The 12,040-nt window shown below is 41.5% G+C and overlaps 1 protein-coding gene across 6 annotated transcripts in view; it reads right to left on the reverse strand.

The window, feature by feature from the left end:
* CBLB (Cbl proto-oncogene B) overlaps positions 1-12,040 on the reverse strand; it is a 333,732-nt gene that overhangs the window by 69,996 nt on the left and 251,696 nt on the right. The gene's annotated exons all lie outside the window — the stretch shown is intronic.

The following is a 12,040-nucleotide window of genomic DNA, read 5'->3' on the forward strand; positions in this document are numbered from 1 at the left end:
TTTTTTTTTTCTGGAACTGAAAAGCATCAGAATGCACTATTGGTGTGGTGTGAGCTATGCCATTGGAACCCCTAGAACCTACTTTCCATGCTTTTTTGATGCAGAAAAAAGCACTGCACTGCATGTGGCGTGAACGGGCCCTTAAACGTAATGCATCAGGTGGGCAGTATACTTTATTTACGTTTGGTGCTGGGTGGAGGCAGGGTACGTATGCACAGCGCTTTGTAACGCCAAGAACAGGTACCCAAACTGACCATTCCCACACAGATCTGCTTTCCTGCTTGGCATGGTCAGATTTACAGAGGAAGCAAAGTGAACCAATAGATCTTTTATAGAAAAAGAAAATATGAATAACAGGCTAGATTTGCCAAGATTTGTAAAAAAAAAAAAAAAAATATATATATATATATATATATATATATATATATATATATAAATAATAATAATAATATCACAAAACACATATACCTGGTATTTTTTGGGGTAACATACTCCAATCTGAATGTAACATGTAATGTAATGTAGAATGTAAAAAAAAAAAAATTGTTTCACTGCCATCAAAACTTATTCCATGTAGGTGGGCATGGAAACAAGACGTTTTACCCCATACCTCTATTGCCACAACCAGCTCATCTGAGAATACTGTCAAGCATTACCCCCCCCCCCCCTTCCAGTGAGCCAGCCTACATGCCAAATGATTCCCCAATTTACGTCAATGAAGGAAGTGCTCCAGCCAAGCGAAGTACAGTACAATGAAGACAAAAGAGGCAAGTAATACATCTAAAGCCTAACCAGCTTGCTTATAGAACATTATGACCAAGCTTACTGCAAAATTTCAGCTGCCATAGTACTCTTTCATGTAAAAATGTAAATTAATCTCTGTGAATAAAGTAACATTTCAAAAGAAGTAAGCTAATAACTTACAGCTCAAACACTATATGTACAGGACAGCAAGGACTTTCTATGAAAAGGAAGACTACAAAGAATATATTACACTTTCTTTTTCACAGAATGACATTGAACTGTAAATTAATACACAGACTGTTTACAAAAGGTTAAACTCTCATATATTCTATATTGCTTTACAGAGAACAATGAACAGTTATTAAAAGTTGTGTTATTATTAATCAAGCACGGTCATATCTTCAGCAGTGCTGTGCAGAGCTATTGGAATATGTGTATTAAAGTGGTATTAAACCCAAAAGAAACATTTATTATATTGCCGCTTACCAATCCTTAGATGTGATGGCTGTATTAGCCTTAAAAAAAAAAAAAAACTTTATTTCTTCAGTAAGTCTGTTTTTTACAAGCTCTCCAGCAGAATTTATCAGTTTATATGGATGAGACAAACCACTTAACAGTGGCAGGGGTGTATAAATTGATCAGCTTTTATGTTACTGCTGTAACTGATTATAAAGTGTGTGCTGGAGTTTGGCTTCAATTTGTCAATGCTGCTGTCTGCTTTGCCACCTGCACTCATTCACCCAGAGTTGTCTCACAAATACAGGTGGTGTGTTACTGGCCAGATCACCAGTTGAAAACACCTGGGAAAAAAAAGCTTATAAAAAAAATAAAAAAACAAAAAAAATAAAAAAAAAACGAATGCAGCCACCATATTAAAAGATTGGTAAGCTGCAATAGATCACGTTTTTTGGTTTTGGTTTAATACCGCTTTAAAGAATCTCCACTCAGGGGTCTTGTGTGGAGAAAACCTTAATAATAGAGACCTACACTTTAAAATGTTTTTTTAGGCCAAAAGGTTTATTTCTTTACTTTTTAAAAAAACATAATTCATTCTCTGCATTTTTGAGACAGATAGAGCTTTGTTTTGGTGGTATTTAATCACCACTGGGTTTTATCTTAGTTTCAGTTATAAAATTTAGCAAATAAGTAATTTTTCTCCTTTAACCACTTGACCACTTCCTAACCAGACCAATTTTCAGCTTTCAGTGCTCTCACACTTTGAATGACAATTACTCAGTCATGCAACATTGACCATACCCATATGAATTTTTTGTTCTTTTTTTCACATAAATAGAGCTTTCTTTTGGTGGAATTTAATCACCGCTTTTTATTTTTTGCACTATAAATCAAAAAAGACTGAAAATTCGATAAAAAAAATTAATTCTTTGTTTCTGTTAAAATTTATTGCAGTGTATTGGCAAGTATTGGCAGAGTATTGGCAGAGTATTGGCAGAGTATTGGCAGAGTATTGGTGAGTATTGGCAGAGTATTGGCAGAGTTTTGCAGTGTTGCAGAGTATTGGCAGAGTATTGCATAGTGTTGCAGAGTATTGCACAATGTTGCAGAGTGTTGCACAGTGTCGCAGAGTATTGCACAGTGTTGTAGAGTATTGCAGTTTTGCAGAGTATTGCAGATTATTTAAATTGAGCAGCGCTGTGGGCACTAAACATCCAACCCACAGCGCTGCTGCAATCTCTCCCCCTCTCCCCTCGCACTGTACTGATCGGTACACAGAGGGGAGGGAGGAACTGGCGTCATGACGTGACGCCGATTTGTTTACAAGTGATCGCTCCATTATTTGACGGAGCAATCACGTGGTAAACGGCCGCGATCAGCGGCTATTTACCGTGATCCGCCGGGAACTCAGGACCCGCTGGTCACGGATGTTCCGCGCAGGAGCAAAATTCTGGAATGATGTCCCACGGACGTCCACCCAGAACTAGCCGACCGCGCTGTAGCCATCTTTCGGCTATGGCCTGGTCGGCAAGTGGTTAATGATGTGCACTGATAAGGCTGCACTAAGACCCCTTTCAAACTGAGGCGCTTTCACGCTAAAAATGCACCTGAAAAGCTCACGAAAACCTATTTTCATTAAAATCAATGAATGCTTTCACACTGGGGCAGTGCACGCTGGCAGAGCGGTGAAAAAACACCCCTCTCCACTGCAATGAATGGAAAGCTCTTCAAAAGCGCCTGAAAAGCTCTCCAAAAGCGCTCAGTGTTTTACTGGCGGTTTAGAAGCACCTCCGTGTAAAAGTGGCCTTATAGGATGGCACTAAAAGGCACTATTGGAGCTGCGCTGATAACCAAGGCAGTGTCACACTAGCCGATACCGGCTCTCCTCTCCTCGCGCTGTGACAGCGTGTGAGGAATAGAATGCCAATAACTGACAAGTTTGTTTACATATGATAAGCTGTGATTGGACACACACATGTTAAAGGGTTGCTCCGAAGGACACAATGGTCACAGAGCACACCGGATTCATCCATGGACGCCCTCCCAGAACTGGACCACGCTGTGGCCATCTTTCGGCTACAGAGCAGTTAAGAAGTGGTTAAGGTAAAACAACAAAACAACACCTTCCAAAAGTTTCTCCCCTCGGCCCCCCTTAAACACTTACCTGAGCCCAATCTCGATCCAGCACTGTACCCATGTGCAGAAGCTTTTCTTCCCTCTCTTTTCTCACAGGAGACTCAGCAGCAGTGAAAGCACAAGGGGAAAGGACCATTTCCAAAGTAAATTGCCTTAAGAAAGGTGAGCTACGGCTCCAGAACAAGCCATTGTTTTAGGAAAGCCATAAGAAGTCCTGTTTGCAGTTTGCGAGAAGCCATGCGGGGGGGGGGCAAAGCAAACATGTGGAAGAAGGTGCTTTGGTCAGATGAGACCAAAATTGAACTTTTTGCCCTAATAGCAAAACCCTATGTGTGACGGAAAATTAACACTGACTATTACCCTGAAAAGGCCATCCCCACTGTGAAACATGGTGGTGGCAGCATCATCTGGATGCTTTTCTTCAGCAGGGACAGGGAAGCTGGTCAGAGTTGATGGGAGGATGGATGGAGCCAAATACAGGGCAATCTTAGAAGAAAACCTGTTAGAGTCGGCAAAAGGCTTGAGACGGGCCAGAGGTTCACTGTCCAGCAGGACAACAATCCTAAACATACAGCCAGAGATTCAACGGAATGGTTTAGATCAGGGATATGCAATTAGCGGACCTCCAGCTGCTGCAAAACTACAAGTCTCATTATGCATCTGCCTCTGGGTGTCATGCTTGTGGCTGTCAGTCTTGATATGCCTCATGGGAGTTGCAGTTCTGCAACTGCTGGAGGTCCACTAATTGCATATCCCTGGTTTAGCTCAAAGCATATTCATGTGTAATGCTGGCCATACACTATACGAAAAATCGGCCGAACACATTTTCGAAAAACGAACGACCGTGACCGCAAACGATCGTGCCATCATGTAATAACCGATAAATTGTTCAGTGGACATGAATAAATAATTTTTTGTTCGTTTTTTTACATATACCTAGTGCAGACAGTTCGGACGGGAAACACATTAACCTTGCAATTTATCGTACGTTCAGCAGAAATTTTCCAAACTTCCCGTTCGTTTTTTTTCCACAAAAACGTCACAAACGATTATTGATTTGTGCCCATTAACTTGCCGAAAAACGAACGAAGTGTCTATATGAACGATTTTTCGGCCGATTTTTCGTATAGTGTATGGCCAGCATTAGAATGGCCCAGGCAAGGTCCACACCTAAATCCAATTGAGAATCTGTTGTGGCAGGATTTGAAAATTGCTGTTCACAGACGCTCTCCATCCAATCTGACAGAGCTTGAGCTATTTTGTAAAGGAGAATGGGCAAAAATTTTACTCTCCAGATGTGAAAGCTGGTAGAGAAATCCCCAAAAAGACTTGCAGCTTTAATTGCCGCAAAAGGTGGTTCTACAAATGGACGCCACACTTTTCACATATTTATTTGTAAAAAATGTTGAGAACCATATTCCTTCCACTCCACAATTACGTGCCACTTTGTGTTGGTCTATCACATAAAATCCCAATAAAATACATTTAGGTTTTTTGTTGCAACATGACAAAATGTTGAAAATTTCGAGGGGTATGAATACTTTTTCAAGGCACTGTATGTGTGTCAAATAAAATAGGTCTATGTTTCTGCAATTCATTATTTTGTGTTTTTATTCATTACAAATAATTTAAATTACTTTGCAGAGATCCACTTTCATTTTTAGGTTAAATAGATGTTTATGAACACATTTTCCAAAGTTACAAAAGTAGTATAGTTAGAAATTATGAATACGACTTAACATTGATAACACGTGTATGGTTGTCGGTCAACATTGACGTCCAAATAGAGGCAAGTTAATCAATATCAATTACTGATGTGGGAATAGGGATGTCTTTGGATAGCCACCCAGGTCTAGGATCAAAGGTGTGGGTGATATCTATACTATCAGAACAGTTACAGATATAAATAATCTTTGAAATGTCAAATGACACAGCTAAACAATGAATGATAATACTCAGAGGAAAAATAAAGTGAGAGGGGAGAAAAAAAAGAAAGAAAAGAGGGACAGAAGAGGGAGAGAATAGTATATAGTGGATACCAGTCCTCCTGTTTAATATCACAAGATGGCCAGAACTTATTGTTTGAGTTTATTCCTCAGTTTCTCAGAAGTAAAGTAGTGCATCCAGATGTACCATAGGGTGGTACATTTTTCCCAAGTATCCAGTTCTTTAGCATTTCCTCCATTAACATAGTGTCGTTGATTATGTCCACCCAGACGGACAAAGAAGTGGATGTGCATTTCCAAAATCTGGAAATAAGCTGTCTAGCTGCAAAAAGGAAAAATCTTAAGATTGATTTCTGAGATTTGACCAAGCCCAGTTAAATAGATAATAGGGCAGATGTCCGAAGATGCAGGGGAAATTTGGTTAATAGAAACCGGGTCACAGTACCATCTGGAAAGCAGTTTATATTTTTCTCTCGAGTGTGTCAATCTCTGACAGGGATCTCAAACCCCAGCTCCCTGGAACATATTTTGGTGTATATAGGGAGTGTGCTAAGAGTGTGGGCCAATATTGATTTATACACCATTGATAGAGTGTCACGGTGAACCTTCGAGAGAAGACACAAATGCTCAACTTCCATTCGGTGTCCATGCACTAGACCTGATCCAAATAAAGACTTACAGTAGGTCAATAAGAGTTTCATTAACCAGTTCAGGGGAAGTTAAGCAGCAATGGATTTGACCACAAAAGAACCCCCAGAAGAGTACACATAAGAGCATGCATAGGCCAAGAGGATCTATCGTATGTACTATAAGCTGTTGCTTGTCTGCCATCTGGTAATGCTGAATTATCAAAAAGCAGAGTCAGAGGAGATTGAATAATATCTCTCCAGCGATACCAAACCTGGAGAGAAGCTAATGTAAGTGAAAGTGTAAGAAGAGATCGGTATGAATCATGGTAATCCCTGAGCAATGCTCATAAATCCACAGGGGACATATCTTAAAATCCACAAGGGACATGGCAGAGGCCTTCACTAATGGACAGGGAAACAACTCCAACAATTGGGATATAACCGCAGAGGCATGATATATCTCAAAGTCAAGAAGACCAGTCCCTCCCTCCGATTTAGGGTAACAAAGTAGTTTATGTTTTAGTCTAGAGCAACTACAGCGCCAGATATCTAAATCCCGGGAGAGCGGAGGGTACGAAAAAATGCAGAGGGTAATACAATTGGAATGGCCTGAAACAGGTATAATAGCTTGGGCAGAATGTCCATTTTTAATATGATGATACAGCCAAACCATGGAATTTGCAGGTCTCTGCACAACTCTAAAGACCTCTGGGATGCCAATTGAACTGCAAATTAGTTTTAAGCGTGGATAGAGTAGTGGGTGGCAATGAGAGATTTAGGGCTTCTGTTTTGGCGATACACTTTCATTTTTACACGAAAGAGTCTATTTCTGTTGATCTATTTAATAATAAATTTGAAAAAAGACCACAATTCTACAGCATTAAAACAGGAACATTTCCAAGGGGCAAATACGTTATACAGTGCCTGTAAATCAGTTGAATTTAAAATGTATTAAATGATTCCTTATTAAATACATAAAAAAATCATAGATACTTTATTTAAAATACATAACAGCGTTAATAGATGTTTTAATATCTGCCTGGATTCTTAAAATTTACTTACAAAGGTTTCTCAGAGATGAAGATTTGTTGGACTATGTAGAATAAAAACCTAAAGCCTAAACATTTTTTATTTAATAGAGTGGAGAGGAGATAGGAGCCCTTTCAGGTTTTCACAACTAAATGGGTCTTTACTGGGTAGATACATACTCTGCATTTGTGCTACATACCCTTGTTTTCAGTACAGAAATGGATAGGAAATGCAAACTTTTATTGAGTTGAAGGCACGGGGAAATCATACAAAGGTTGTATCTGTTCAGGTGACATGCATCTGAGAGGTGATTAACTCGTTTCTGGGAGACTTCCACTTACTTCCCTAATGCTAATCATTTCCCTACCCTATTCTTCTCAAAAACAATATTTTGACAGTCCACACTACCATCCCGGTCAAAATTTGTATATTAATGTTCACCAGGGCTTTTTTTCTCAAACAATAGGTGGTGGAACTCAACCAAAACCCCTCCACCCACACACACCCTCAAATTACATCAAATAGTGGGTGTGGTCAGTCAAATTTCACGAACAGTAGGAGGGTCTTAAAGGGGCATTAAATACCAGGATTGCATTACAGAGAGTGCAGAGTTCAGGGGGGTTACACACAGAGTGCAGAGCTGTCACTTGTAAACACAGAAACCAGACTTCTGTGTTTACAACTGATTGCATTGAGCAGCCCCCCCCCCCCCCCCCCAAGAGGTGGTGGAGCCAGAGGTGGTGGAACTGAGTTCCACCAAGTTCCCCCTGAAAAAAAGCCCTGATGTTCACACACTAATGCCCCGTACACACGGTCGGATTTTCCGACGGAAAATGTGTGATAGGACCTTGTTGTCGGAAATTCCGACCGTGTATAGGCTCCATCACACATTTTCCATCGGATTTTCTGACACACAAAGTTTGAGAGCAGGATATAAAATTTTCCGACAACAAAATCCGTTGTCGGAAATTCTGATCGTGTGTACACAAATCCGACGGACAAAGTGCCACGCATGCTCAGAATAAATAAAGAGATGAAAGCTATTGGCCACTGCCCCGTTTATAGTCCCGACGTACGTGTTTTACGTCATCGCGTTTAGAAAGATCGGATTTTCCGACAACTTTGTGTGACCGTGTGTATGCAAGACAAGTTTGAGCCAACATCCGTCGGAAAAAATCCTAGGATTTTGTTGTCGGAATGTCCGAACAATGTCCAACCGTGTGTACAGGGCATATGGGCATAGTAATAAATGTTATCCCCTTTAAAAGTGAATACTTTGCACTGCTACAGCCATCCAGGGTCCCCATTGACAAGTAGGAACCAACTGAAGCTCCACTGAGAAAAGTTAAGCATTGATAAGGTCAGGGATTTAATTTTCTCACTTAATATGATGACTACATGTAAATCTGTTTTGAATGTAACTTTTTGGCTGTTAAACTCTGCTTTTGTTTTCTTGTAACTGTATTGCCATGGTGTTGAAGCTTGTGTTCGTAGCCCAGGTGACTCCTGTTGTTGTTTACCCTTGCCCTGTGTGGGGGGGTTGTGCTAATGCTATTGTTTGTATAAAAGGCCTTGGAAAGATTAAAGAGCAGCAGTCCATTATGCTCAAGAACTGATGCACGGATTTCTGACTCTGTGTCTTAATTCCTATATGAAGCAATAATTTGGCAAAGCAATATAAACTATAAGCAACTTATTTAACAGTTGCATTTAACATTTTGGCGCCCGAACAGGGACGAGGAACTCACCGATGATACTACAAGAGGTGGATGAGCTACGCTGACGGAACCAAAAGACAGGCACTCCGGGAATCACAGATCAAAAAAAAAACCTGCGCAGGTAAGAAAAAGCTTTATTTTTCTTATATTCTGTGCTCCCCTGATTTGTGCCTATCCGTTCTGTCAGTTACGGTTCTCCTGGTTTTAAAACACCAGCCTCTGTAGTGGTGAGTCTAGAATTACTGCATATTTTCGTTTATATTGCTGGAATTATTTGTTTGTTTTTGTTATCTGTGTTTGTCTTGTCTGTCTTGTTGAGAAAGTGAATGAGCCTTGTCAAGGATGGTATGAGTTAGAAGGGGATTGCCGAACTAAGCAACGGAATGCGCCTTACCTCACACGATTGGGAACCTGAGGGCTTGTGAGCTTGGGGGTCTGACGCTTATGCTTAACCTCACATCTAACTCATAAACCATAGACGGGTTGAGAGTATAAGCCCTGTCTGCTCCATAAAGCAGGGATAAGAGTGTATGAGAGGGATTCCCAGATACGAGGGGGGAATAAGGTCTCAACAAAGTCCCGAGATCTAGTCGGATACCTGGCCACTTAAAGGAATGCTTGTATATGTTGTAGCCGCATTTTTGTATATGTTGTAGCCGCATTCTGGTTTGTTATTGGGCTAGCATATAAAGTAATTATTTATTTTTGGGCTAGCATATAAAGTAATTTGGTTTCAGAAATCTCATTCCGGAGAGGTTTCTAGAATTCTAGCACCCTAGGAGGAAGGCAACGAGGAACTAGTGTAACTTAGCTGGTTTGCTATAGGGCTAGCATATAAAGTAATTATTCATTCTTGTATATGTTGTAGCCGCATTATATTGTACACTAAGTGTCCCACACGCTACCTAGGCAGGACTGTTAGAATGGGCCAGAGGAACACAAAACCCCGTCAGGGAATTGTGGCGCACTATACGGTGCCACAGATAATTAAGAACATTTATGGGAAAACCGAAGCACAGGACTTAAAGGATGTCCTTCGTAAATTTAAGGTGAAAGGAGCAGCGGGCTTAGACCCGGATGTATGGAGTGAAATAAAAAGGGACAGACAAGGAGAGGTGTTAGAGAAGCAATGGATGCGTCAGGTTCAATGCTTAATTAAGGTCTCAAATAGAGCGAAAGAAGAGGGGTGGAAGTATAATCCAGATTGTGATGGTTGGGATATGAAAGATAGAAGAACAAAAAATGTCGAGGCTCCCAGCTCAGCCATCCCACCCCCATACACTGACGTAGAACGCAAACCACACAAGATATATCCGGTACTTGAGCGGAGAGGATGGGTTTGTCAGGATTGTGGAGCACAAAACCCAGAATGGGCAGTAGAATGTGTGCATTGTGGGGCACAAAAACCTCATCCAGAAACTGTAGCTCCCGTACGCACTGATACACGCATTGTTCAGGTAAACAATCCAGAATTTGGACAAGCAGCCCATCCAAATGCCCCACCTACTGTCACTCGTAGAATGCAAATAAGGACTTGGGCACCATGGTCGGCAGACACCCTTATGGCATTAATACAGAGCGCCCCAGACCCGGTAGCAAAGCCAGCTGCTTTTTGTAGATTTGTGACACAGTTAATGAATACACATGAAGCGACCTGGCAGGATGGGGAGGATCTATGCAGACACAAAATGACTCTGACCCTGTTTAACCAGTTTATGACAGAAACAGGTCCACACAGACCTGCAGGACAAGTTGATGGGGATGGCAACCTGGAGGCAGGACATGTCAGACATATAGACTCAAGGGCCCCTTTTATTGCTAGATTAGAAGCTTTTTGTCAGGCAAAACAACAGGAGAGGGGGTCCATATCACCCATGAAGCAAATGCCAGGACAGACTGTATCGGAATTTTACTTATCTATGGAAAGTATGATGGCAGATGAGGGATTGGACTTGGCCCTGCCAGTCACAATCCGAGCCTTCAATAGACAATTTATGGAGGGATTAATTCCACAGATAAGTGAGAGACTGAAAGCCTGCACACCAGAGTGGAGGGCAACTAGAGATAGAGGGACGTTGTTACAAAAAGCGCAAGGCATAGAGGCGGACTTAGCAGAAACCAAAGGGAGGAAATCTCATGCTATCAACGCACTCGGGGGTCCCCAAGAGCAAGGTAGAGGTTCCTTTCGCAAACCCCTTACCTGTCACTACTGTAACAAGATTGGTCACATCAGACGCAACTGTAAGAAAAGAATAAGGGATGAAGGAGAGGAAGGTGTTGATTCTCCAGTTAATCAGAGAAGGAACCAGCCCAGGGACAACAAAAATAGTCATATCAGGCAGCAGGGAGATGGTCCACGAGCATGACTCACCCCGGTTTTAGAAAAATCCAAAACAACAATGCTTAAGACAAATATAACGGTTGGTAATAAGAAAATCTCTTGTTTAGTCGATACAGGAGCTTCACGCTCGTTACTTTCTGACTCTGAACTACTCCCTGGCCAAAAATCACCTGACACTTTACTAATAACTGGATATGATGGCATTTTAGCCGACGCCCCGCTTACAAAACCTCTGAAAGTTAAAGTAGGAAACCACATGTTCCTTTCACGCTTTCTGGTATCCAGAGGAGCCCCCACTAATTTGTTAGGAGCTGACATTTTGCAGAAAATAGGAGCTAACATTACCTATCACACAGATGGCACTGTCACCTTAGCTATAGGGGATAATCAAGAACACATGGAGATGTGTAACCTGATACAATACCTAGAGGAGGAATCGGAATTGTCCGGTACACCTCCTTCAGACTTAGATCAGATTTTGTCGTCCCTTCCAGGAGAACTATGGGAAAAACATCCAGCTGATGTTGGACTTTTGCCCATACCTCCGGTTACCCTACAGCTGATTCCAGGAGCAGTGCTTCCTCAACAAAAGCAGTATCCACTTAGTGCACCTCAAGAGACGGCCATAGAAATGCAGGTCCAATCCTTCTTAAAAAGTGGAGTTCTAAAAGAGGTAAAATCACCGGCAAACACTCCCTTGTACCCGGTTAAAAAGAAATCAGTAGCCGGTAGTCCGGTTAAGTATAGAATGGTCCAAGACCTTAGAGCGGTCAACAAAATACTAGCCCCGATGACACCTTTAGTACCCAATCCACATACATTACTGTCACAAATACCATCAACCAGTATGTACTTTACGGTTATAGATTTAGCGAATGCTTTCTTTTCCGTCCCGCTTGCTGAAGAATGCCAACTTTGGTTCGCATTTTCAATCAAAAATCGGCAACTAACCTGGACACGCCTACCTCAGGGTATGGCGCATTCACCTACCTTGTATTCGCAAGCATTGCAAACAGTGTTGGGAGAATGGGTACCACCAGA

Source organism: Aquarana catesbeiana, linkage group LG02, assembly GCF_042186555.1.
Source record: "Aquarana catesbeiana isolate 2022-GZ linkage group LG02, ASM4218655v1, whole genome shotgun sequence".
In the NCBI taxonomy this organism is placed as follows: domain Eukaryota; kingdom Metazoa; phylum Chordata; class Amphibia; order Anura; family Ranidae; genus Aquarana; species Aquarana catesbeiana.